This window comes from Gracilinanus agilis, chromosome 4 (assembly GCF_016433145.1).
Source record: "Gracilinanus agilis isolate LMUSP501 chromosome 4, AgileGrace, whole genome shotgun sequence".
NCBI lineage: Eukaryota > Metazoa > Chordata > Mammalia > Didelphimorphia > Didelphidae > Gracilinanus > Gracilinanus agilis.
In genome coordinates this window covers 136,714,066-136,740,872 of record NC_058133.1, presented here as the reverse complement: position 1 = coordinate 136,740,872, position 26,807 = coordinate 136,714,066, and the positions used below count along the sequence as shown (strand labels likewise).

At 40.0% G+C, this 26,807-nt stretch overlaps 1 protein-coding gene across 2 annotated transcripts in view; it reads right to left on the bottom strand.

The window, feature by feature from the left end:
- Positions 1 to 10,692, bottom strand: part of PSEN2 (presenilin 2) — a 38,148-nt gene extending 27,456 nt beyond the window's left edge. For both annotated transcript variants that reach the window (XM_044676810.1, XM_044676811.1), the window contains exon 1: positions 10,608 to 10,692. The gene's annotated coding sequence lies outside the window, so the exon portion shown is untranslated. The remainder of the gene's footprint in view (positions 1 to 10,607) is intronic.
- Between the last annotated feature and the right edge of the window lie 16,115 nt (positions 10,693 to 26,807).

The following is a 26,807-nucleotide window of genomic DNA, read 5'->3' as shown; positions in this document are numbered from 1 at the left end:
AAATACAACAAACAAATCAAGTCTGTCCAGAGCACCCAGGACTACATCTGGAAAGCCTCCTTGCCAAAGTAACCTAAAGTACCTGGCAGAACAAGCAGTTTTTGCTGAAACCTTCTTTGGCCCTGGGAACCTTTTTAGACAAACACCCATGGAAAACACCCTAGTGCTGGGCCTCATTATTCAGGTGTATCTGTCTGAAAAAGCTGAATGAGCCAATCCAGCAGAATCGTCCCTTCTGACTTGCAGAATTTTAGCAAACCTGCTTAGGCCTGCAATTCCCTGCAGTTATAATGAAACCCAGTGACCCACTTTCCTCTGCATTCCTGTTTTATTTAGATCCAAAATGAGCTTCATGGAGCAAGGCAAAGGAGGTCTGCCCTTAAATTTGAAGGCCAGATGACAGCAGAACTGGCAAGATATCAAAAACCCTATGGAGAGAAACAATGCCTTATGGGAAATATGAATTACTGCTCTAAAAGCAAATTTGGAACAGTGGCTATTAAGTACTTATGCAGTCATACTTGGGTTGGTAGTGTGGGGAATAGGTTCAGGGCTCTGTTTATTTAAGAAAGCAAACAAAAACAGCCTGGTTTAAGTTGAGAGGAGAGGAGGAGGTACAAAAAAGGGGTTACCTTGTAGGATCTTACACAGCAGCCACAATAACCTCATTACATGAGAAATAATTACTGCTTTGCCTTTAAAAGCATTTACTTTTACCTACCAAGCATCATCCTTTTCTATAACCCTCCTCACCCCAGCACCAGAACCTGCCCTTGGCCATGTCACCAGGGATCTGGGTTACTACCAATCAAGTCACACTTGGTTGAGTGTACATGGAACCAACCTGGGTAATTGCTTTCCGTACAATCTGGCTGCTGAAAGTGAGACAGCTCTGGCTGAGGGCCCTTGGACCTGGGACTAAGAGTTAGGCTCACAGCAAGCATCTCTGCCAGTCCATGCTGAATTAAGGTAACATTTTTGCAGCAGCTGTCTGTCCTGGTCCATCCACAGAGCAGCCCGCTAGGCTGGGAGATTAAGAACTCTTTGGTTGTTAAGACAAAGTAGGAGCAGGCAGAATTATCCCACAGGGAATTATACTGGGTTCCACTGGCAGCACCTGCCCCATAGGACCTGAGGAGTCTTCATGCTCTCTTTTCTGGTCTTCAATTTTCTTGTCTTGTCTAGACAAGTGATACTTAAAAAACAAAAGATAATTCCCACCCAATCCAATATTTTACTGCAGTTTCCAAATGCTCTGAGTGGGAAAAAGTGGGGAAAAATGTTTTTTTTTTCCCCAGGTGGTTATAAAGAATTGAATCCTATAAGCATTCATTAAATGCATACTGGCCTAGGTGCTAGAAACACAAAAAATAAAAAAAAGAACTGTCTCAGTCCTCAAGTACCTATTAGGCTCTGAACATCATAAGGACAGGGCTTTGAAATCAGAAGATCTGGGTTCAATTCCCACCTCAGACACTTACTACTTTTAACCACAGGCAAGTCAGATCACCTTTCTTGGCTCAGTCTGCCCATCTGTAAAATGAGGAACCTTCTATCTCTAGATCTAGAATTCCATGATCCACCTCTTGGCTACATTTTGTATCAGTCCCACCCAGTGAGATAGTACTTTGCACAAAGAAGGCCTTTATTAAAAGTTTGTTGTTTTTTTCCATTTTAATGGGAGGGTGGAAGGGAAGGGTCCCTGGGGATGACAAGCATACACATTTAAGGACATTAAAAAAGCCCAGAAGCCAACATTCCAAAGCACCAACTACCCCCTTTGAAATAGGCAGTGAGGAAAGAGGATTGTTTTTTTTTTTGTTTTTTTTTTTTTCTGGACAGGAGACATTTGTAATACAAGAGAGAGAAACAATGGAGAGTGGGCACATATCAGCAAGTAGAAGAATCATGTTGGGGCCCATGGAATATTGCTTTAGGCTAGAAAAGTCCAGGATCTTTGATTTTCAAAATAATAAGATTTGCTGATATTGGTATGGTGATCTAAAGTTTTCAGGATGCTTTCTTTACATATTTCCTCCCATTTGATCCGGTGAGGTAGGTGCTATGATTTTTATCCCCATTTAATAGATGAGGAAGCTAAGGCCCAAAAGGTCTACTGAAATGGCTATTAAGTGATTTGCTTAGGGTCGCTTACTGTGTGTCTAAGGTAGGGTCTAAACCTTCGTTTTTCCTTTATCTAATACACCAAGATGAGTCTTGTATAGCTAATGACACCAGCCACTGCCTTGAATCCACCTCCACTCCTTTACCCCTCTACTCCTCCAGAAAGAAATCATCTGCCTCAGTTATTACAAGCTGCTAGGGCTGCAGACAGAGCCACTAAGAATCCCTGAGGCCATCTGGTCTAACCCCTTTACTTCATATGTGATGAAAACTTCGGCCCAGGGAGGTTCCTTACTGATTTCAAGTCATGGGTAGAAAGTGGCCAATGTGTGATCCCAGGTCCTCTCACCTACAAGTATAGCAGTTTCCCCATTCTAACATAATACCCCTATTCTTGGTACATGGTTTGAGGGGTCTATGGGGTGTTCAGGGAAGCCTGGCCTGCCATCCTGCTCTCACCTGTGGCTCCAAGAAGCAGTAGCATGTGCAGTGGCTACACTCTAGTAAAATCATCTGCCCAGAGGGGTTAAACTAGATTGGGAGAGATTAGTGGGGTGACTATCCCTGGCATGTGATGACTTCCCCTGGTGGAAGAGGGAATGAGAACAGTTTGTTCCAATAGCCATGAAGGCAGCTGAATCAGGTGTTGTGGTGTGCTTGGAGCTTGATCAGATATCCAAGCTTCCAAGGTCATCCACTGAAAGCCCAAGCCAGAACCAGTCATCTAACTTTTGTCTTGCCACTGGGCCCGGATGACTCTGGAAGAGTGTGGCCAACTACTGTGTGCAACTCTGCCTTACTTAAATCTAATTTATGTGTGAGTCAAAAAGACATTATGCTGCCATTTTGGTCCTCTTTGAATTCAAGGACAACAACCAACCAGCCCACATGGTTTGATGAGGAATGAGCAAGGCTGGAAGACCTAGGTTTCCTTGGTTTAAATTCTCCTTTCCCACGAATTTATACTAGTACAATTTATGGCCCATCTTTTCATACAGACTTTTATAGGGATTGACTGCATTCATATCCCACTAGAATGCTGAGTACCTTGTAGGTATTTCTTAAAGGATCTTTCGATGAATATGTGTACATCCTGTGATAATTAGATTAAGTCTACACTGCCCATCTTTAGATTTAAGCACCAAAGGTGAAAGCACCTCTAATTCTGGGAGATCCATAACCCACGTGTGCTAGAGTGGGTGATGAATCAGAATCAACTGACTACCCCCTAGGCAGTACTATGAGAAGTGTCGGACATGCAAATTAGGAGGGAGGCATAGGAAGTGACCCCTTTAAAAGGAGAAGGTCCTCAGTCAGCTGGGAGGTTCTGGTGAAGAGGGCTACTGGTGAAGGAGGTCTTTTAGTTCTTTAGGTCCGTGGAGGTGGTGAGTTTAAAGACTGACTGAATCTTCCTAAACTTCTCTTAAAGAACTTCCTTAATACACTCTGTGAATGAAGCGTTGCTTCATTCACCTCTGGGCCTCTGGCCCTCTCGACTGAGGGTTAATTAGATCTACCTGGATTAATTAGAGGATTGTAGTAATTTACCTACTGTGTTAGATTCTTATTTCCTTATTTCCTCTCTCTTTTCTCAATTGTAAATAAACTTCCATAAAGTCAATTTTGACTTGAGGTTATTCCTAAATTGGGGAGATTTCCCTTTTAATATACTGAACCCCCAAACCCCTTTCCCCCCCTTACAATTCATGGATTAGATGTTCCTGTATCCCAGTGATTAGCACCACAGGTGAGATGTGTTGCTGGGAACATCCAGGTGGCTGCATTTACTGTAATCACATTAAGCAAAGTTGCTCCTTTCCGCAGTGTTATCTTTGGTAGTCATAGCAATTTTCCCTGTGGAAAGTCAAGACTATTCTAATCTCACTCATCTGTGGAAGACTCAGTGAGAAAGATGAGGTTCCCATAAACAGTCTTCAGAAACCCTGTTTGTTTAGCCAAGCTGTTGGCTGTCATCCGCAAGGTCACAGTTTCCTAAAGAATAGGGACGGAACCTGTGATTTCAGGGGTATAGAGAGGGCAAAGATGAGCCAATTCCCTCTCCCAATGCAGGTCAGGGCCCTCTCTGCAGTTTGTAGTTATAGAGAATTTCTCAGAGCACTGAGGGGGTAAGTGACTTACCCAGAGCCACACAACTAATCCAGGTCAGAGGTGGGCCTTGCTCCGAGGCTAGTTTTCTAACCACCAGGCTCTGGTGCCTCTTACTCAGTGAGTTCCACCTCCAAAGAACCCTGGCCACACATCTTCTTTGCTAGACCTTGGCTATAGAGCCTAGGCATTTTTACCCTGACCTACCCTTCTGGTGAATGCTATAGGAGGATTTGTAGGCTTGTTTTGGACATGTATGCTATAGTACCTAAGCACTGGCCTGCTTCAGCAGCTTAAGAGGGGACACCTTTTCTAGAGATGCTTTCAAGGGATCACTGGATTACAGATCTAGAGCTTGAAGGCAGCCCTCAAAGTCCCTGAATCCCACATTCCTTATTTTAGAAATAAGGAAACTGAGGACCATTCAGGTTAGGGTGACTCATCCAAGACCACAAAGGTAGTAAAAGTGGCAGAGTCAACATTTAAACCCAGGGCTTTAAAGGCTTGACCTAACAACTTTTCACAGCATTGATACTGCTTCTTCATCTTTCCATCTTTCATTGGTTTGGTGACCTCATTCTAGTTACAGAATCTTTTTAAAGGAAGACTTTCCAGGGCCCAGCGTGTAAAAGGAAGGGACTGAACTCAGAAAAAATAAGTGTTCAAAGGACCCAGAATTAGAAGGGGCCCTAGACATAATTTGGTCCTAAACCCTTCCCCTCCTTGTCCTTTTTCTTCTCCTTTTTTTAACCCTTACCTTCTGTCTTAGTATCAATTCTATGACAGAAGAGCAGCAAGGTCTAGGCATTTAGGGTTAAGTGACTTGCCCTGGATCACACAGCTAGGAAGTGTCTCAGGCCAGATTTGAACCCAGGTCCTCCTGTCTCCAGGCCTGGTGCTCTATCCACTGTGCTACCTAGCTGTTCCCAAACCATTCATTTTAAAAATGAGGTAGCTGGACCTGGAGTAAGGGAGATCTAAGTCCATATCTAGCCTCAGATACATACTACATCAGTGTGACCTTGGACAAGTCATTTAACTATTGTAGATAAATGAGATATTTGTAAAGGGTTCTGCAAACTATAAGTGTTATATGAATGCTAGCTATTATAATGAGGAAAATGAGACCTATGAGAGTAATATGACTTATCTATGGTAACCCAGCTAGTGAGAGAACTAGAATCTGAACTCAGTTATCTGAATTCCAAGCAATTGTTATTTCCACTTCTACACCATTGATGTCTAAATAATTGCTAAGTTCCCTTCTAGCTTTAACAATCTATAAATTCATTAAATTTTCCAGAAAATGATATTGTATCATATGTATAATGAAGAACCTGATTTAATTTTTTTTAAACCCTTACCTTCCATCCTGGAGTCAATACTGTGTATTGGTTCCAAGGCAAAAGAATGGTAAGGGCTAGGCAATGGGGGTTAAGTGACTTGCCCAGGGTCACACAGCTGGGAAGTATCTGAGGCCAGATTTGAACCTAGGATCTCCCATCTCTAGGCCTGGCTCTCAATCCACTGAGCTACCCAGTTGCCTCCAAGGAACCTGATTTAGATGATCCCCATAGGTCCCCATCTCTTCTGGCTTTGCCATTCTATGGTTCTTAAGTTCTAAATTTTTCCTCTTCATTGGCTGTTTGTTCTGATGTTGCTATGGATTCTGCTTGACCAACAATAGCTGCATGGATTCCAATAGCCTGATCCCCTAACATTTAATAGGAAATTCTCAAAGCTTGGATCCAAGTTGGCAAATATGGTGGGGTCAGGGGAAGTTGCTTAAGGCCCTACAAAAACATGCTCTCCCTCTAAGGGGAGCTATAGTAGAGTCTAGTGAGAATCCTTTGCAGGGAATCTGCACTATTCTAGTTTTAGCTAAGGAGAACACTCTTCCCCAGGCCACAATTTCCCTATGAATAGTAAGAAAATCCTATAGAAGCTGTTGATATTCCATAAGCTGCAGAAGTAACAAACATTTAGAACCTGGAAGACCTAATTCCATCTCTAATCCTAATTCCAGCCTCTATCTCTGTTTCTAATTCTAAATCCCTAGTTCTCTTCAAACTCAATTCAATAAGCATTTATTAAGCTCCTATTATGTGCCAGGCAGAGTGGTAGGTACCAGGGATACAAAGACAATAAACGAAAAGGAATCCTGACTTTCAGATGCTTTCACATTGAAAGTTGAATAGAAGGACCAGGCATATCACTCGATATAACAATCTGTTCAAGAGAATTTAAAATTCCAGTCCTTCCAGTTTTTTAAGTTAAATGAACTTTTTTTTTTCCATTAAAAGAAATAGCCATTTTGGTTAAGTTGAATCCACATAAAGAACTGTAGCTTTTGGAGCTGGGAGGGATCTCCAAGATTATTTAGTCCAGAGAGATCAAACACCCACAATATAGGGCCCCTTGACATCCCCCAAAGGAACAAGATTAAAATGTACTTGGGAAATATTTATCAAAACCAATAAAAATAGATAGTACATTAAAAAATTAAAACCTTTACCTTCTCTCTTAGAATGAATACTGTGTATTGGTTCCAAGGCAGAAGAATCGTAAAGGCTAGGAAATGGGGGTTAAATGATTTGCTCAGCATCATATAGCTAGGAAGTATCTGAGTCCAGAATTGAACCCAGGACCTCCCACCTCTGGGTCTGGCTCTTTGTCTATTAAGTTGCCCCCAACAACATTACATTTTAATACTAGATTGATATGGGACTAGTGAAGATTCTTATGTCAGGAGTTGTGTTCCATTTCTATATTTGAATGTGCTAGTTATCTAGTTGATCATTCAAGAAGCACATTCAATAAGTACCTACATTGTGACAGGGATGATCCCACATTCTGGGGATAACAATCTACTGAAGGAAACAATATACGAACATACAAAATACACACAGGGTAAATACAAAGTAAATAAGGGAAGAGGAAAAAGTCCAGTTCCTTCATTTTGTGGGTGAAAGGCCTGAGGAGAGCTGGGAAGTAACTTGCCAAAGCTCACAATGCTGGGTACTTTTCCATTCACCTAAGTCACACTAGTTTCTAAACATTGTAGTGTTTAGAAAGCACTCTAGTTTCTAGAACAAACAAAAACATTTTACTTTAAAAATACTCTGTGGGGAAGACTGAGCTAGATTCTTTTGAGATCACAATGCAAAACTGTTAAGGAGTACCATCTGGTGAAAGAAAGACTGGAATAGAAAGAAGGTAAGAGACCTGAGTTCCAGATTCAGTCCTGCCTTCTAACTCTGTGATCTTAAGACAAATCTGCTTAACAATCTTGGACCTAGTGTTCCGCATCTGCAGAATGGGATAATAATCTCTTCTCTGCTAGCTCTTGGAGTTGTTGCTTTAGAATAAGACAAAGTATATGAAAACTCTAAGAAAAGAATCAAGTAATATTTACATGCAATGCAAAGCAATCAAGGTGGGATGACTTTGGGAGCCTCAGGGTCTGAAGGAAACTAAGTAGGAGGGAGTACTGGGCAGGAATATAGGCCAGAAGGGCCAAAAGGAAATGATAATATGCCCCAAGCCCTCAGGAAAACATAAATGGCAACCTCTGAGTATTTTTCCAAAAAACATAGGAACAGAAGGTTGACCTTTTGCAAGCAAAACATGCAAATTACCATCTCTGGGGAAATTAATATTTCCAGTCGAAATGGCAAAAACTTTCCTAGAAAACAGCAGATCACTACCATGTCCATAACACCACTTCAACTAAACACTCATAATATCTCCTACAACTAATTATGGATATTCAACTCACAGCATACCCTTTGACTACCTCTCTGCAAGACAACTTGGCAGAGGATAAAACTCTTGGGAGTAGGGATGCCTAGGTTCCATGGGCTACCCAAGCAATACAGAATAACCCATTTGTTTCACCACATGGTTCTAAGGTCTGCCTTTTAGAGGAGCAGAAACATTGTGATCACACAATTGCAAATCACTCTACCTTCACTGACTCATTTTACAGAAAGGGAACTCGAGATTCATGTCAATGGCATAATTTGTTCAATGATTTAAGAAGTTTTTTAACCTTTACCTTCTGTCTTAGTATCAATTCTAAGACTAAAGAATGGAAAGGACTAGGCAATGGGGGTTAAGTGACTTCCCCAGCGTCACACAGCTAGGAAGTATGTGAGGCCAGATTTGAACCCAAGCCTTCCAGACTTCAGTTCTGGTGCTCTATCCATTGTGCTACCTAGCTGTCCTGGTATCCAGTGATTTTAAATCCTCCTTGAAATATCAAGCAGATGGAGACTTCCTAGTGAGTCAAGTCCCTAGAGAAATGACAATTTACGTGCATGAAGGATACTTCAAGGAGAGATATTGGGCTTCCTAATTTTGAATCAAGTCTACTCTCCATACTGGCTAGACAAAGGATACCGCAGCTCAGTTTCTCCATCTAGAAAGCAGAGATCACTGAATGGTAGAGAAGTGCCAATTTCTATGTAAAAAGGGTAAATAGAGTTTGGTATTATGTACAGGGGTCCCAGTCCTTCAGCATTCCCTAATGTGCTGAACCAAATTAAAATGTAATTGGGAAATATTTAATAATAAATAAAAACATAATATAACATAGATAATATTACATTTTAAAACTAAGTCAATATGCAACTTCGGAGATCTTTATGTGAGGTTTAGTAATCTCCTTTTTATTTGAGTTTGACCCCACTGGTAGAGTCAGAGGGGACCTCTGGAGCCAGAAAAGCCTGGGGTCAAATCCTGTCTCTGACAAAAACTAGTTGTGAGACCTTAGAATAGTCACTTAAGCTCTCAGTGCACCCAATCAACTCTCTAAAGGCAGTCAGTGGAAGAAGGGAGGAAAGCTGCCATCTGTATCAGTGGAAGGACTTTTTACACCAGGAATCTCAAATCCTATATCTGAACACTGTGTATGAGTACGTGTGTATTTGTGTGGATAATGGGTGGATAAAAGGATAGATTTATAGATGAAAGAGACTATGAAATTATTCCAATTTCCTCATTTTACAGATGAATTGAGAACATTTCAGTTGGGTGATATGCTCTGTGTAAGGTTTCATAGTATCAAAATCTAGAGGCATCTAGTCTACTCATCTCATTTTACAGATGGAGAAACCAAGGCTAAGGGAAATTAAATGACTTGCCAGAAGTTGCAGGCATTCTAAGGCAGAATTTGAACTTGGGCTTTCTAATTCCAAAAGTGTCTATCATAGGTGTTCTGATGCCAAATCTAACACTTCTGCACTCTATCTTCCACAGAACAAATCAGAGGGGCAACATTCTACTTAACTAAAAAGTTCCTGCTTATGCAGGAAGATAACAAACCTCATCATGAATGAAATCAAACCTACTTCCTTTTTTCTGCATCACAATTCCTAGGTTCATAAAATGTACTCCCTGTCACTATCCCCTAGCATTTGTAATCATTTGACATTTCCCTCAACTGAGGTACCCGAAGGGTAGATTGGGTACCCTAATGCTATATGGACTATATGGATTTTTAAATAATAGATATTTTGAAACATATATTTTTTAAAGTTTTTTTTTTAAGGAGTTAGAGAAAATAATATCATGTGAGAAAAGCAGACCCAGGTACACGATCCTAAAAACCACACTCTCTCGGCTGGCTAGCACATATGTATCTTCTGGTATGCGCACTCAAGATTAAGAGTTAGATGTTTCAGATTACTTTTCATTGCCAAGTTAATTGTAAAAAGATCCCCAGGTAGGACCCAGAGAGGCAGCAGGCCCAACTTGGTTAACGCTGCAGGTCTATGAGTAAAAATGGGGAAAAAGAAGGCGTGATTGAACAAATCCAACCGGTTTTCCTTTCGGAGAGGAAGGGGAAGCCCTCCACCAAGTCTTATGACAGTCATGTGCGCTGTCCCTTTAAACGCATGCACTCCGGTCAGCACAGAGGAGGGCACTAAAGACAGGTGGCCTCCGCGCATGCAGAGACCAGGGGGCAGCGGAGCACCCCGCTCGCAGGTGGGTGGTGGGCCGAGCAGCCCTCCCCCGCAGCGTAAGGGCCCGGTATTCCCAGACTGATGGGTTGGCACGCTTCCTGGTAGAGCAGGCTCCCGGGCCCTGCTTGTGGATGCAGCGCTAGGCACCCAGCTTCATTCCCATCCCGCTTTCTCAGCTCGGGGGTGCTGCAGGTACAAGGAAGCAGGACAGTCACCGGGAGACCCGTGCAGCTAGCGGAGCCCCTCGGGCCCCAGCCCGAGCATGCGCGCACGCGTCAGTCCCAGCCCCTGGGGTGTCCGCTGCCCCCTGAGGGCGGAGAGCGTGGGGGATAGGGCAAGGAGGCTCTCCCAGGGACTAGGAATGAAGGGGCCGCCGCCGTCAGTTGCCCACTCCCGTCAGCTCCCACTCACCTGCTCTCAGAGAAGCGCCCCGGCGATGTTTACCTAACTCTCGAGGTAACGGAGCCAGCCCCAGCCCAGGGCCGAGGCACCACCCCCCCCCCCCCCGGCCCAGTCCGCCCCTCCCAGCACTGGAAACCCCGCTGGGCAGCTCCCATTGGCTGAGCCTGAGGGCCCCGCCCAGAATATGGGGGCGGGGTCCGAATTACAGATGGAGGCGGGGCGAGAGCGGGGCCGGTGGGAGAGAGGCTGGAGCAGGCCCGCTTCCTCCTTGCAGTGGGTTACTGCCGGGGATTCTGAAGCTCCAGTATTGCCGGGAGCCCCGACATGGATAACAAGTATATAACTGAGGTTTCTCAGCTGGCGCCATTTCAAGTCCGCTGGTTGGACTGACCCCCACAGGACACTTAGCACTGGGATATAGTAGGCATTTAATAAAAGTTGATTAATTGATTAACGGCCACTGATTCCAACTCCAAAACTTTACAGATAGAGCCAGAAGAAATTAAGGTCATACAGGATGTAAATATCCAAGGGAGAATTTGAACTCTGGTCCTGAGATTCCAAGTTCATCACTATACCCTTGTCCCCACATGACCATTGAAAGTAGGCAAAAGACAGTGCACCAATTTGTGTGCTGGGGAGTGTGCATTCATGAGTAGCTTCAGTGGGAACTATCAACTAAGATGGCAAGATTCTTAGTTTATCCTTTGAGGAGGGAAGTTACTTGTTTAAGGAACTGAATGTTTAGTAGCATGTCACTTCCTGTAGTCTTTATGACATTCTGGAAATGAGCTGTAAAATTTAGAAATGGGAAATGTTACCTAGATAAGTATTAATTATAGTACGCTTTTCATGTGACTGAAAGGGCTGACTGAATCTGTCATAATGGTGACAGTCTGACACGTTGAATAGCTTCAGTGTTCCCTACAGAGCAAAGAATGTGAATAAGTAAGAAAAGAGGGGCTCAATAATAGCAGGATTCTAGAACACATCTCTCTAGACTTCTAGCACTGAAGCAAATCCACTCTCTGCTGGTCTGGATATTGGCAAAGAAATGAATGACAAGTGCAACTGAGAGAAGACAATAATAACCTGGAGTGTGGTGGTCATATATTTAGGGAAGGGGAGCTAGAGAAGGAGAGACAGAGATGCAGATAAGAGAGAAAGAAGCAAGAGGAAGACCAGGAAAGGACTCAGGAGAGAGGTGCCCTGTGTATGTGTACATATATAAATACAAAAAGAGGTAGCTGGTGGTGTAGTAGATAGAGAACTGGGCCTGGAGTCAGGAAGAACCCAGTTCAAATATGACCTCAGATACTAGCTGTGTGATCCTGGGAAGTCACCTAACTTATGTTTACCTCAGTTTCCTCAACCATAAAAAGAGGATCTTACCTTATAGGGTTTTTGTGAAGATAAAATGAGAAAATATTTGTAAAGCATTTATCATAGTGCCTGGCACACAGCAGACACTTTATAACTGCTTGTTATATACATACACATAAAATTATATCCATACACATTATTTATATATAATCATTATATCAATACATAACAGATATTTGTATCTCATATATGTATCCACACAGATACTAACTAACATTTATGTAGTTCTTTGAGGTTTACAAAATGGTTTGTATATATACAGAGTATTCCTTTTTTTTTAACCTTTACCTTTCTTAAGATCAATAATAAGCATAATTTCCTAGGCAGAAGAGTGGCAAGGACTAGGCAGGCAAATGGAGTTAAGAGCTGTGAATTAGATATAATGTAAATCAAATTAAAAAAACAAACAATTATTAAATGCTTGCTGTGTGCCAGGTACTGTGCTATAAGGATAGGGGATACAAGGACAAGCAAAATGAAAGACAGTACTAGTAATAACAATAAAGCAAGTTTATAATAAACTAACAAGACTGGCTGTTGAAATTCCCCTTGCCTCATACACAAAGTAACACATAATGAGGAGCAGAATTCATATATCTAAACCAGTGTTGTCTTTCATAGTTGCCACCATCAGGGATTAATCCTATATTGTAGCAATACCACCATTGTGCAGAATGTTTGTAGAGGTCTGCTTTTGTAATAAATGGACAAGTTTTGAATCTTTTGAAAATTTGCATTACAGCCTGAGAAAGGTACCTCTAATTTTGACTCCAAATGATAAGATTCAGTTACGCCCTCCATCCCTTGATTCATTAGCCTTGATCCTAAATAACTTTTGGCTTGTTCTCAAATTTAAATCTACCCTTAGAGTTCTGAGACACAAATATGCTACCTCTGAGGGGAGGTAAAAGATAGTGACAGAGGTTTTGAAACCAATTCAATTTAGCTTAATTCTGGCTTTAAATTTTCCTTATATCTTTTTTAAAAATTCAGTCAATAAATATTTATTAAGCTCCTACTATGTGCCAGGTACTCTGCTAAGCTATAGGATATAAGGAAAGGTAAAAGACATTCTCTGCTCTCAATGAACTCACATCTAAATGAGAAAGACATTAAGTAATTGACTATATATAAACAAGCCAAATGCAGGATAAAATGGAAATAATTAAATACTTTCTCTATTTCCTTTTTTTTTTTTAACCCTTATATTCTGTCTTAGTAACAACTCTAAGACAGAAGAGCCAGGACTAGGCAAATGGGGCTAAGTGATTTGTCCAGGGTCACATAGCTAGGAAGTGTCTGAGGACAGGTTTGATCCCAAGTCCTCCAATTCCAGACTCCATAGGTGCTCCATCAACTGAACTACCTACTTGTCCCTTCATTTCCTAATATAGCTCCCCTTCTCTACGAAGATAGCCTTCTCTTGTTACAAAGAATAAAAAAGAAAGAGGTAAGGAAAGAGTTTCAGTGAAACTAATCAACTCAACAAGTCTCAGAGTATTTACAAAGTTCCCTACTTCTTTGTCACAGAATATACAGAATCCCCCCACCTCTGCAAACAAAAGAGGGCCAAGCATTTTCTTAGATCTTCAGGTCCAAACTTGGTCATTATAATTACACAGCATTTGGTTTGGGGGGTTTTGTTGTTCTTTTCATTTACATTGTTAAAGTCTGTGTAAATTATTTTTCTAGTTCTGCTTACTTTACTTTGTATATAGAAATCTTCCTTTGCTTCTCCATATTCTTTGTAGTTATCATTTCTTATGGCCCAATAATATTCCATTCCATTTATGTAGTCATTACCCAATTGATGGGCATCTACTTTACTATTCTGACACTTTTTCTATTAGATTGTAGGTTTATGATTGTCTGTATGTTCTTTGAGGAGCATTTTTCACTTATTTTATACCTTAATACCATATATAGTATATTTCAAATGTTTAATTGTTATTAGTTATGAAATTGAATTCTCAGTGTATAAAGTTAGCTTATTATATATGAGAAGGAACTCAGTTTAATATAGTTTGAGAATATTGAGAACCCTATTGCTGATTTCCAGATGGCAACATTTTATATGGTTTGTTTACAAATCCTGAAAATCATGACCTATGAAGATGAAAATGGAAGTGATCCAAAGTTTAACTGAAAGATATAGTCGGCATCAATCACTCAGCAGCGGCATATTTATGAGGCTAAATATGGAAGCAGTAGCCTAAGCATTGTTTTCTTTTTTATTTGAACCCATGATTTCATTTGATGTTGGGAATTCCCAGCAAGGAAACTCCCTCTAGCTCCATATGTCAAGATCTGCTCTGTAATATAGAAACTTTAGAACATAAAGATGCTGGGGCACCTACATAGCACAGTGGACAGAGTGCTGGGTCTTGAGTTGGGAGGTTCTGGGTTCAAACCCAAACTCAGACACTTCCTAGCTGTGTAACCCTAGGCAAGTCACAACCCCTTTTGCCTTACCCTTGCCCTTCAGTCTTAGGGTTATTACCAAGACAGAAAGTAAGAGTTAAAAAAAGAACATAATAGAAACATAGGAAAAAATATATGAGTAGAAAAAGGCCTAAGCTGGTCATTTAGTAAGAGGGAGAGAAAAGAATTAGCCAGTCTGAGTTTTCCACCAGCATTCACAGACTGTAGTAAGACTTAGAGGAAGACCTCTAGAGGGTTGGGTTAATATTCTCTGATTGATGATATGGTGAGAATTGCGCAGGACAAGAAAGTATAGCTGGGCTGACATCTGTATTATTAGAGGCAGTATCCACTTTAAGGAGATCAGTCTACAAGCATTATTCATCATTTATTATATGTCAGCCACTGAGCTAAAGTCTGGAGATGCAAATAAACTCCCTCCCCAACAAAAACCCAGGTTTCCTGTCTTTAAGGAGCTCATATTTAAACAGAGAAGATCACACAAATAACTATACACATATATACATATGTCCCAATGTATTCATTTAATTTTAAGCTATTAAAATCTTATTACTAAAAAGTTATTATTGAATGATATTAAAAGCTTAATAGCTTTAATAAGGTTTTTCTTCTTTTTTAAAAAATATAATAACCCTTACCTTCTGTCTTAGAATCAAGACAGAAGGTAAGGGTTATTATCAAGACTGCCCTGGTCCCAGGGCAGAAGAGAGTTGTAAGGGCTAGGTAATGGAGATTAAGTGAAACTTGCCAAGGTCATACAGCTAGGAAGTGTTGGAGGTCAGATTTGAATCTAGGACCTCCCATCTCCAGGCCTGGCTCTCAATCCATTGAGCTACCTAGCTGCCCCCTTCAATAAGCTTTAATAGTTTATAAAACTGGACAAGGCTTTTGGGATATGCTATATATATAGTACAAATGCTAGATCACAGATTTAGTGAAGTTTTGAAATGAATTAGAAATGGGACAAATTAGGAGGGTTCAAGTCTATGATCATAGTACTGACTTTATTTATTTTTTAGAAGAAATTACCTTAAATTTTTTTCTTAAAACAAAACAAAAAAAAAAAAAACATGAGATAACCTCATTGAGGCTGATGAAATTTGGTTTCTGGTTTACCAACAGAGATGTTTCAGGGACATCTAGTGGGTGCTGGTGGTAATTTCCTCTGTGGGTCCTTCTATCACATAGCATTATAATTCTCTGTCTTAGGAGGTAATGGGACCTAGAAAGAGTTTTTATATACCTCAATTTACCCCAAAACAAGAAAAGAACTAACAATACCTGTTGAAGGTCATCTTGAGAAATAACAAATACTTGTATTTTTAAAGTCCAAAATTAACAGAAAGAATAATTTTGTTACATAAGGTAGCAAAACAAGACAGATTGAAGGAGGGCTAGCTGTGTGACCCTGAACCTCTCCAGGCCTCAGTTTTCTTATCTGTAAAATGGGAATTGGACTTGATAGGCTCAAAAGTCGCTGAAAACTCTTATACCCAGCTTCAGTCTATCTTGCCCATTCCTCCCCTTCCCCCTTCTCCCCCCCAAGTAATCCACTCACTTAACCTTCTCTGGTATGCTACAAACACACCCAACTTCTACTACATTCTTTCCATACTAACTCCACACTCCATTGCCAACACACCCAGGGGTTGGATCTTGCGGCCATGTTAAACCATGATCAGCTAAGTCAAGAGCACGTCTTAACACTGTGGTGGCTTGGTTTTTAAATAGCTCAGATGGTTATATAAAATTCTGGCTCTGGAGTCAGAGGGACCAAATTCAAATCTAGGCTCTGCCACTTAGTATTTTTTTCTTTTGTAACCCTTATTTTCTCTTAATAATAATTATAAGACAGAAAGGCAAGGGCTAGGCAATTGGGTTTAAGTGATTTGTCCAGGGTCACACCACTGGGGCAGATTTGAATCCAGGTTCTCATGACTCCAAGCCTGATATATCCACTGTGTCACCTAGCCGCTCCTCTGCCTCTTACTGTTATTGTCCATGTTATTATCTTAATGATCATAGACAGGTGAGTGAGCTATGGGACTTCTCTTCCTAGCTTTATGCCTTCTCTCAGGAATTTCCCTGACCTCAACTCTCCCTTCCCTGAGGGGTCCTCAAACCTCAAGCTAGAAGTCCCAGCACTGCTCCAGCTGTTGGCCCTTCACACTCACTCTCTTAGCTCTTCTTCTCTATGTGGACACTAAAGTTTTTTCCATTTTTTAAATTCCAGTTTCCCTAAAAGCCCGAGGCTTCTTCAAATCATTACCCTCATACTTACATGTACCCTCTCTCCTCCAGAGATATAACTTGGACATACAGAGCTCCTGCCTGCATTTGTTCCATGGGATATATCGGTGACAGATTGTGTCTGCTGAGATAACTTTTTCAATGACCCATTGAATATTAACATCAAAAGAGGCATTAAAAAGGGATCATATATTCCCTTGAGATATTTAACAGGGTCATGGAAGATATTCTGGAGGGGTCCAAACATGGATTCCCTGTATTTTCTTATGTCATTGTTCTTGTAGAGAGGAAACAAGTGTAATGGATTGAGTGCTGAACTTGGCGTCAGGAAGACCTGAATTTGAATCCTACTTCACTCTCACTACCCTGGATAAGTCATTTAACCTCACTCGGCTTCAGTTTTCTCGTCTGCAAAATGGGGATAATAGCACCTCCCTCTCAAAAGTTGTTGTGAGATCAATTATAAAATGTTTTTCAAACCTTAAAGTGCTCTTTAAATGATAGCTATGATTATTGCATTGTCTTTAGAACACGTGAAAAAACTCTTCAGATTTAATAATACATAAAAAATACATAAAAAATAAAGTAGATGATGAACACATCATCCAGATTGTGACATGTAGTTGGATATGTAGCCCACTGTGATAATTCATTCATACATATATTTGGGGTAGATCCTGTAAATGTACAATTATTTTGGTCCAGAGTTGAGTGGGGTTATTGTTCAGTTGTTTCAGATGAGGAAAATGAGGAAAGTGACTTACCCAGGATCACACAACTAGGAAATATCTGAGGTCAGATCTGAATCCTTCCAGCTCCCTGACTGGTGCTTCTCCACTGTGCTGGCTGTCCCCACGGTGCTCTTTTGAATAGAACCATGACTACATCTGAACCTATGGTGAAATGGATAGAAGATACTTTGGTCTTAGAATAGGGGAGCTCTAGGTCCAAATCCTGCCTCAGACACACATACTATCTATGTTTCATATGGTCAGGAAAAAAAGGTTTCTATGAGACTCATTATTCTTTTAGAATTTTCCCCAGGATATGAATATTCCTGGAGGTATACACCTGTCCAAAGTAACTAGGTAGAGAGTGGATAGAGCCATGGACCTAGAGACAGGAAGTTCATATCCTACTTTAGTCATTTATTGCCTGTGTGACTGTAAGCAACAATCTCGACCTCAGTTTTCTTATCTGTATAATAAGGCTAATAATAGCTGCCTTAAAGTGATATTGTGAGGATCTATCTACCTACTTTATCTATCTATCTATCTATCTATCTATCTATCTATCTATCTATCTATCTGTAACATGCTTTACAAACCTTCAAGAGCTATATACACTCTAGTTATCAATATTCTTATTGGACCTCTCAAATTTTATGTGATATTTTCATGAAAAGTAGTAAAAAAAGTAATATGCTCATTAGTGACATCAACAATAGTAATAGCAACATGTCATAGTAAAGAAATTGATGGGTTTAAAGTCAAGACACCCTAGGTTCAACTCCTACCTCTTATACTTATATATATGACCACGTTAAATTACTTCCATCCTAAGTCTCAGTTTCCTCATCTACAAAATGGGGATAATAACACCTGATATACTTATCTGACAAGGTTGTTGGAAGGTTCAGATAAAATAACGGATGTGAAGTGCATTGCAATGGCTCTTTAGTGGCATCTATAAATACTAACTGTTATTATTGTTGTTGGGGCAGCTAGGTTGTCTAATGGAAAAAAACACTAGGCCTGGAGTCAGGAAGATTTATCTTCCTGAGTTCAAATCAAGCCTTAGATACTTCCTAGCTGTGTGACCCAAAGTAAGTCACTTAACCCTGTTTGCCTCAGTTTTCTCATCTGTAAAATTATCTGAAGAAGGAAGTACCAAACCACTCTAGTAGCTCTTCCAAGAAAATCCCAAATTGGGTCATGAAGAGTCAAAAATAACTGAATATCAACAACATTATTATTATTCTTATCCTCATTTCACTAGGACCCATGGATTAGATGGATTTGTCCCTTAAACAATTATCTTCAGACCTATTCTGCTAATTTTAGAAAATGAAAGCAAAAACGATGACTTTTCAGCCAGACAGCCATTCAGTTATATAACTATAATTAGCAAATGAGGCTGGTTTCTAATTATAAGGGATCTTTTACTCTTCTTCCAGAGAGCTATCTTCCTACCTTAAAAACTTTAACCTGTTATAAGAGGATGCTACTGCCAGCATCAATCAATTAATTAAATAATAATGATAATTAAAAAAATTAATGAGCAAGGCCTCTGTTTGCTTTTCAGATGGAATACAGAAAGGCCTAAACTTTGAAGTGTCAATATTTCATCTAAAGCAAAAGAGCAAATAGGCCTCTAGGGACTGAAGACTGCGTCAACTCCAAACCCAGGTAACCATTGTTTAGCAAGAAGTCATTGAAATAGCAAGAATGCATTGAGTACCCTTGAAAAACTTCTATTTAGTCAAAGAGGTTAGCAGCTGGACAGGAAAACTGTCCTGTGCAGATGAGAAGAAGCCATAGGTCAGCAGTTACCATCTTTATACATAGTATATGCGCTACAGGCAGGCACTTCCTGGGGCCAATCTGGAAGAAAATCAAGAAGATGAAAAAGGTTCTTTTTATTTTCTTTTATTGTCTCAGAGTGGTCCTATATTAAGGAAAGTCCCCCTACACACACACACACACACACACACACACACACACACACATACACACACACACACAGAGAAGATTATTTCTTGATTTTTTAAAAATAAATTTCGAGTTGAAATTCTCTTTAAAAACATAATGTAGACTCTTTAAGGGCAGGAATTTCCTTCATGACTATATCCAGCTTCTAGGACACTGCCTGGCATATTTTATTCCATTTTTTTTTTGTTCTAAACTGTGATTTCATTGATTTTGGGACTCCCTTTGAGCTAATTCTATTGATGCATCTTTGAGTGTTCTGAGAGTTGCCCAAAGACAGCAAAAGGTTAAGTGATATGCCTAGCGTCTCACAGATGGGATGTATAGAATCTAGGCTTAAACTTGACTTCCTGACACCTAGGTGGCATAGTGGATAAGAGTTGGTCCTAGAGTCAGAAAGACTTGCAGTCAAATCCAGCCTCAGATATTTATTAGCTGGATGACCTTGGACAAGTCATTTAATTTTATGAACTTCATACATGACTTTGTGCAGGGTCAAGAGAGAACATCTGAACTAGTGATTAAAAAAAAATGAATTTCCTGGCTCAAGATGACATCAAACGCATATGAGAAGAAGAAGGGATTACTAACTTATGTGGTATACATGGTAAAAATAACTACCTTAATGAGAATAACTTTTTGTTTCTGGAAGGACATTGGAAAAAATATGAGCAACATCCTAGTGCTGACAGATCATTGTATCCAACATGCACAGGCAGAAACCAGAAAGGCCATATAATTACTAATATGTTGTGAAAGAAATATTTCTCTGTTTATGACTTCCCTGACAGGTTTCATGCTGATCAAGGTAGAGACTTTGAGAGCAAACTACTCAAGGAGATGTTGACTTCTATAGGAATCAAGAAGTCTGGAATTATATCTTACCATCTTTTTAAAAAAATTAATGTATTTAGAATATTTTTCCATGGTTACATGATTCCTGATTTTCCTACCCCTCTTCCCTGCCCCCTCCAAGAGCTGACAAGCAATTCCACTGGGTTATATATGCATCATTGTACAAAATCTATTTCTGTGTTATTCATATTTGCACTAGAGTGATCTTTTAAAGCCAAACCCCAATCATTTCCCCATCAAACTACTTGATCAATCATGTGTTTTTCTTCTATCTTTTTAAAATAAAATTTTATTTTTCCCCAATTACATATAAAAACAAATTTTTAACATTCTTTTTTAAAAAATTTTTTTGAGTTCTAAATTCTCTCCCTCTCTCTTTCCCATTTCCCCTCTCTGAGATGGTAAGCATTCTGATATAAATTTTAAATGTGCAATAACTTAAAACATTTTTTCACATTAGTCTGGTGGAAAAGAACTTGAATAAAAAGAAAATAAAGTGAAATATATAATATTTTGGTCTGCATTCAGATTTCTTCAGTTTTTTCTCTGGAGGAGGGTAGCATTTCTCATGAGTCCTTGGGGATTGTCTTAGTTCACTGTATTGCTGAAAATAGCTAAGTTATTCACAATTGTTCATCATACGATTACAATACCATTACTGTGTATAATATTTTTTTGGTTCTGCTCATTTCACTCTGCATCAGTTCATGTAGGTCTTTCAAGGTTTCTCTGAGATCATTCTGCTCATCATTTCCTATAGCACAATAGTATTCCATTACATATACCACAACTTGTTCAGCCATTCCCATGTTGACGGGCATCCCCTTGGTTTCTAATTCTTTGTTTCCACAAAAAGAGCTGCTAGTAGTGCAATGATCCAGGACAATTCTGAGGGTCTTGTGAAAAAGAACGCTATCCACATCCAGGGAAAGAACTGTGGGAGTAGAAACACAGAAGAAAAACATTTGCTTGATCACATGGTTTGGTGGGGGATATGATTGGGGATGTGGACTCTAAACAATCACTGTATTGTAAATATTAATAATATGGAAATAAGTCTTGAACAATGATACATGAAAAGCCCAGTGGAATTGCTTGTTGGCTATGGGAGGGGGAGGAAAAGAACACGAATCATGTAGCCATGGAAAAAAATTCTCTAAATTAATTAATTTAAAAAAAGAGCTGCTATAAATATTTTAGTACAAATAAGTTCTTATCCTCTCCTTTTAAAAATCTCTTTGGAATACAGACCTAATAGCATATACCTTGCCATCTTTAGGGAGGTCAATAGTCTGAGCTTTCAGATCACCCCAATCTGAACATACTAGGAACCCTAAGATCTGAGTAGAAGATATAATGGAGTCAGCATATGGCATTTGTTAGTACAGTGCTTGGGCAAGAGCTAGCATTTGTTGATTTGTGCTTTGGAGTATAGAATGGAAAGAAATAGACTTATAACCAATATATCTCTGAAATGAGATTGAAAGAAGAAGACATTCTGTCTACATATGGCTTCAGCTCAGAAGAGTGTTAATAGAAACAAGAGAGGATACTGTGGAAATGATAAGTAAAGGTAATGGGGACACCTGGGATATTATAATAAAACTAAGTGATTTGTGGGTTCACACACTGGGGTTTATGAGAGACTAGACCTGGACATGGGGACCAGAACAGCCAAGCTGCTCCTAATTGACAAAGGGACAGTTGACCAACTGTCACTCTGGGCCAGAGGCTTTGAATCCAACCGACAAGGTAACAGGATATAACTGGTTTTAATTATGAACAACTAAAAGATGGGATAGGGATGTCTACTCTAAAACCTTAAATCTAATGACAAAACCCTACAGGGTAAGGGAAATACTTATTTCTACACTAACTTAGTAACCTAAACAGACAGGGCCCAAGGAGCTGTAATGGAGTCTTTGAGTGACTGTCTCAGTCTGGACCTGCCAGACTTGAGCAGCACAGCTAGGGGTTGATGTGGCTTTGGGATTCTCACTGCAACCCACTGATGATCTCTGGATGCCAAGAGCCAAGGTGGTCTCAGGTACCAAGTAGGAAGGGTTTGCTTGAAACGCTGTCCACCAGATCTCAAACTTCTCCTCTTCCCTTGGCACAGCACTGTTGATCTCGTCTCTTTGCTAGATGCCGCCACCACACAGGATCCCAGGGAAAAATCAGGATGCAGGGTGTCCTTTGCTCTGAGATCTCCCAGGCTGGCAACAGTTTTTGCCCACCACTAATGGAGTCCTCTCTCAGGGCACAAGGCACTTCTTCCTCCTCCTTCACTCCATCCTGGAATTCCCAGCTCCAGCTCCTTCCTGCTAGATACATCCTTAATACTTAATTAACTAACTAATCTAATCTTCCTCACAACAATATGAAGCTTGAATATGTTCTTAAGGCTTTCATGGAGGGGGTGGTTTTTCTAAGAGATCTTGGTATGCAGGGAACATACTAGATAGGAGACTATTGGATGCAACATGGTACAGGGGATAGAACACTGACCCTACAGTCAGACAACCTGAGGTCAAATACCATCTCTGATGCTTGCTACCTGTGTGACCTAGAGCAAGTAATTGAACCTCACTGGGCCTCAGTTTCCTCATCTGTAATATGAGAAGATTGGTCACTTCTAGCTGTAGATGTGTGATTCAGTCAATCAATCAAACAAACATTCATTAAGATCATATGCTAGTTCAAATTCGGCCTCAGACACTTCCCAGCTGTGTGACCCTGGGCAAGTCACTTGACCCCCCATTGCCCACCTTTACCACTCTTCCACCAAGGAGCCAATACACAGAAGTTAAGGTTTTAAAAAAAAGATCATATGCTAGATGGCTCAATGGATAGAATGCTAGGTTTGGAGATGGAAGGTCCTGGGTTCAAATTTGGCCTCAGACACTTCCTAGTTGTGTGATCCTGGGCAAATCATTTAGCCCCAGTTGCCTAGCCCTTACTGCTCTTCTGCCTATCAATTCTAAGACAGAAGGGAAAGAGAGGGAGAGAATTAAAATTTTTTAAAAAGTATGTTAAGATGTGTTTTTACATGTAATTGGGGGAAAAATAAAATACCTCTTTAAAAAAAGATGGTAAGACAGAGGATATCTTAATTTCTAGTATTTGTATCCTCAGCACTTAGAATTGTGCTTGACTATTGTAAGTACTTAATGCTCTCTCTCTCTATCAATCTGGAGGGACTTATGGAAAAGAACGCTACCCACATTCAGAGGTAGAACTACAGGAGTGGAAACACAGAAGAAAAACAACTGCTTGAACACATGGGTTGAGGCGGACATGATTGGGGATGTAGACTCAAAACTACCACACTATCAATAATATGGAAATTAGTCCTGATTGATCACACATGTTAAGACCAGTGGAAATGCAAGAAGTTCCAGGCTTCTTGATTTCTATAAAAATTAACATTTTCTTAAATAGTTTGCTGTCAAAGTTTCTACCTTGATCAGTGCAGAACCTGCCAGAGAAGTCATAAGAAAAAGACTATATACTAGCTCTTGTGATCCGAAAAATAAATGAAAAAAGTCCCTGCCTCAAGGAGCACACGTTCTCTTGGACAATGGAAATCTATCCCATACCAAGTAGTTGAAAGATAGAGTAACTTGCCTGTCTGAAAGAAAACCCCAGAGTGACAGGGGCCTAAAAACATAATATATACATATTTTGTCTATAGGGAGATTAATTGGAAGAGAAGGGAAGAGGGTTAGCCAAAAGAATTCCAAGAAGATAGATAGATAGATAGATAGATAGATAGATAGATAGATAGATAGANCCAAGAAGATAGATAGATAGATAGATAGATAGATAGATAGATAGATAGATAGATAGATAGATAGATGGATGGATGGATGAATAAATAGACATTCAGATGGACAGACAGACAGAGGGATATGCTGGAGTAAGCTCAAACCAGTCTGCAAGAACAAATTGTTACATGTTCAGTGTGATCATTTATTCTTTAGAAAGGAAACACAATCCGCTTGATTTATTGTTTTGTTGATTGTCTAGATTCAAGTAGGTGATGAAAGAAAATGTTAATAATGAAAAATAAACTTAAAAATATGTCATCTGAACATTTTTTCCCAGAGAGCCAGTTTTAAATATTTGTCAGCCTTCCCCCAGATAATAGTATTTTTTTTTAATTTTTAATTTTTTTAGAAAAATTTTCCATGGTTACATGATTCATGTTTTTACTTTCTCCTTCACCCCCTCAAACTCCTCCCCCCCATAGCTAACTCGCATTTCCACTGGTTTTAACATGGGTGATCAATCAGGACTAATTTCCATATTATTGATAGTGTGGTAGTTTTGAGTCTACATCCCCAATCATGTCCGCCTCAACCCATGTGTTCAAGCAGTTGTTTTTCTTCTGTGTTTCCACTCCTGTAGTTCTTCCTCTGAATGTGGGTAGCGTTCTTTTCCATAAGTCCCTCCAGATAAATAGATTGATAGAGAGAGAGAGAGCATTAATTAAGTACTTACTATAGTCAAGCACAATTCTAAGTGCTGAGGATACAAATACTAGAAATTAAGATATCCTCTGCCCTCAAGGACCTTATATTTTAATGGGGGAAGACTGTACATAAGGCAGACCTGGAAAGAGGAAAGAATGGAGTAGAGATAATCCAGATGGAGGTCTGATTTGGGGCAAGATAATATGAAAGCTTTCTTATTAGAGCCCTACTAGCCAAGAGTAGAGTCCAAAATTCTCCCCGTGGGGCAATGAGGATGATAGCTGCAGAACAGGCACCTTCCTGTGGAATTTGACTCTTATATTTGTATCTCTAGGCTTAGCACAGTGTTTGGCAAATAAAAAAAAAATTTTCTTTTATTCATTCTATCATTCCTTTGGGACATTCATTCCTTGCATAAGGCAAGAATTCCTTGATATACTGGAAGAGTAAGACATTCTTCTTCTTCTAGTACTTCTTCATCTAATACTAAAAAAACAATACAAAACCCTTATCTTCCCTCTTGGTTATCTATGTATTGGTTTCCAGGCAGAAGAATGGTAAAGGGTAGGCAATGGAGGTTAGTTGACTTATCCTGGGTCACACAGTTAGGAAGTGTCTGTGGTCAGAGTTGAATCCAGGACATCTTGCCTCTAGGCCTGACTATCCACTGAGTCACCTAGGTGTCCCTCAGAGGTCATCTATTCCTCCTACAAATCCCATTTTACAAATGAGGAAACTAATGCTGAGAAAGGTTAAGTAATTTTCTCAAGGTCACATAGTGATTAAGTGGGATCAGAACTCAGGTCTTCCTGACCCTCTAGTCTGTTTATTACTTCAAGAAGCTTGACCTCAAAATCAATTCCCGATAAACTTTATAGCACTACAGATGCCGTATCAATTTCATTTTCCCAATAAAAATGAATCCTATTACAGCTTCCTGTTCAACACGTAAGGCAGAAGACCCTCTGGAAGTGCTCCACTAGCAAGGACAGACTGAATTTCATTTGAGCAAGAAATCTTGTTTAACAAATGTTTTCACAAGGGCTTGTCATTTAGCAGCAGCTCTGGTGAAGGGAGATTTCCAGTCAGGCAGGTTCCAAGTCACTTTGCATAGGGGAAACCCCTTGATAGCCAACTCCCTGTTACCCCAGGTTTAATCTGGAGGAAGGACAGGCTTCTCTCTCCACTCCCAGTCTCAATCTTCAAACACACTGGGTTAGTGCCTTTGTTTTTACAGTGAGGTTGCCCTTGGCCATCACTGGTAAACTCCATTCCATTCCATTCAACCAAAATGTATTTATTAATGTGCCAGAGATGCTGGGAGAGCTAAGAGAAAATATGGAGCCCTCATGGAACTTGGAGATAAGATAAGAGGGAGATAAGACACGTAGAAAACAGAGATGATAATAATAATAGCTAACTAACATTTATATGGCACTTATTACGTGCCAGGCACTTTACAAATATTGTCTCAAGAGCAGCACCTAGATAGCACAGTGCTTAGAGCACTGGACCAGGAGGCAGGAGGACCTGGATTCAAATCTGGCCTCAGACACTTCCTTGCTGTGTGACCCTGGGCAAATCATTTAACCCCAATTGCCTAGCCCTTACCACTCTTCTGTCTTGGAGCTCACACTAAAACAGAAATTAAGGGGCTTTAAAACAAAACAGAAAGCTCCCCAAATATCTCATTGCATCCTCATAGTAACCCTCTGAAGTAAGTGCTATTATTATCTTCATTTTATAATTGTGGAAATTGAGGCAAACAGAGATTAGGTGAGGGCATGAGGCTAGATTTGAACCTGTCTTCTTGACTCCAGGCCCAGCACTCTATCCACTGTACCATTTAGCTGTCTATTATACACAGTAATTCCCCTGTCCTCCAACCCTTTATTCTTTGTCTATTTACTGTACCCAGAGATGCTGAGGACTCTAAGAAAAAATAGAATCTAAAAACCACTCTAGTGATTTTTGTTTTTTAACCCTTACTTTCTGTCTTAGAATTGATACTAAGTATTAATTTCAAGGCAGAAGAGTGTTGAGGACTAGGCAATGGGGATTAAGTGACTTGTCCAGGGTCACATAGCTAGGAAATA